The following is a 2,061-nucleotide window of genomic DNA, read 5'->3' as shown; positions in this document are numbered from 1 at the left end:
CCTGGCTGCCTTGAGGATTCTTTCTTTGTTGCTAAGTTTTGAGAGCTTCAATACAATGTGCCTTAAAGAAGGCCTATTGGGCTTGAGGTAATTAGGTGTTCTATTTTCTTCTTGGATTCAAGGATCCAGTTCTTTCCACAAGTTTTAGAAGTTCTCATCGATTATTTGTTTGAATAAACTCTCTTTTCCCTTCTCCCTTTCTTCTCCTCTGTTGTGCCAATTATTATTATATTGATCTTTCTGATGGAGTCAGACAGTTCTTGTAGAGTTCTTTCATTTCTTTTAACTCTCAAGTCACTCTCTTCCTCCATCTGTGCCATTTCCAGATTTTTGTCTTCAATGTCACTGATTCTTTCATCCATCTGGTCAGCTCTATTACCTAAGCTGGCTATTTCATTCTTTGTTTGTTTTATTGAGTTCTTAATCTCCAGAAATTCTATTTGGTTCTTTTTCAAAATTTAAATCTCTTTGGTAAAATGTTCATATTGTTCTTTGATTGTGTTTCTGAGTTCGTTAAACTGCCTTTCTGTGTTTTCTTGCATCTTGTTGAGTTTTTTCAAAACTGCCATCTTGAATTCTCTGTCATTTAAGTCACATATTTCCATGTCTTTGAGTTCATTTTCTGGAGACTTTTCATTTCTTTCTGAGCTGCCATGTTATCTTCGTTATTAATGGCAATTAATGAATTATTATTTTTCTTCCTAGGCATCTACAGGAATGGTTTCTGCAATAGTTTGATAGGAAGAGGTCTTCCTTTTGCTTTGCAGTAGATGTCAGTGGAATGTTTTATTTTCTCTCCCACTGTAGCCTTTTATTCTCTCTCATGCTTTACCACTATATTTTCTCTTGCACTATACCAACTTCACATGATTGGTGGGGTTACCTGGAAGGTGGGCTTCTCCTCTGTAGGTGGGTTGCCTGGGTCTCAGGGTGCCACCTCCATGTGGTGATGTGGAGAACATCTGAAGTTTCCAAGCTCTTTCTGCATCAATTTCAGAACCTTGTGTTTCAGAAGCTCTGTTTCTCCTGCAGGAATCCACCCAGGTAGGTGGGGGCATTGGCAGGGTGGGTTCTGAGCAGTGGCTCTGAGCAATGGTGGTGACGACCACCACAGTTGTCTTGCCCCTTTCACCAGAATTGCTGTGATTTCATGATGTGAGGCTGCAGTCTCAGAGCTGTAAGTATTCTGTTATTTTGATCTGACACTGCTACCATTCTCCTTCCTGCACTGGGAGGGTGGGGATGGGGCAAGCTCTGGGATGGTGTGGAGGGGTTCACTCCTGGCTATGTCTTCCATCCTCTGCTTGGCAGTGAGGGCTTAAACCACTGTTCTCACCCTTCTTTCCTTAGTCTTTGCTCTGAGGTCTCTGCCATGAGCATTGTGTTTAGCTGTATTACATGCTGATCCCTCAGGTGGGACTGTGGGCCATAAGGGGAGAGCAAGCAGTCTGAATTTTTCCCTCTTCTGTGACTGTGGTAGCTTCAGAATTCATGGAGTTCCAAGCTCTGGTCTGCATCCTGCAGACCGTGGACCTTGTCTCTGCACTTCCCGCTTCCTTCCTCCCTCACTCACCCAGTTTGCCCACCTTTAAAAGAGCATCTCTTAGTTTTGCCTGTATGCCATGCTGGGAGTCCTTTATGGAATTATAGCTGTTCAATTTGTTGTAAATTCCAGAGGAGATTTATAGAGGCTCACCTCACACTGCCTTTTCTATGATGTCCCTGAGGTCCAACCAATTCAAATTTTTGTTTACATTTAGGTAATTCATTTTTATATTATAAAGGAAATTTAGCATTTATTTTTTAACATATTATGGTACAAAAAACTGTATGTAACAAATAATTACAAAACACAATAACAGATACAAGGTACAAGAAATTTTTTGTACCAGTAACATATTTACAATATTTATGCATCATAGAAGGCTAAGAACTCTTTGTCCTTGCAAGGTCATCATAAGTTCAATAAAATCGATTATTGTATTCCAGGGTATTATTTTGCATATGGATATCATTGTTGATTTCTAGAGTTACACTTTTAACTCATAAGCAGAAATAAAA

The sequence above is a fragment of the Rhinolophus hipposideros genome, assembly GCF_964194185.1.
Source record: "Rhinolophus hipposideros genome assembly, chromosome: 19".
Taxonomy (NCBI): Eukaryota; Metazoa; Chordata; class Mammalia; order Chiroptera; family Rhinolophidae; genus Rhinolophus; species Rhinolophus hipposideros.
The sequence above is the reverse complement of the archived record's forward strand: the minus strand, read 5'-3'. Positions refer to the sequence as shown.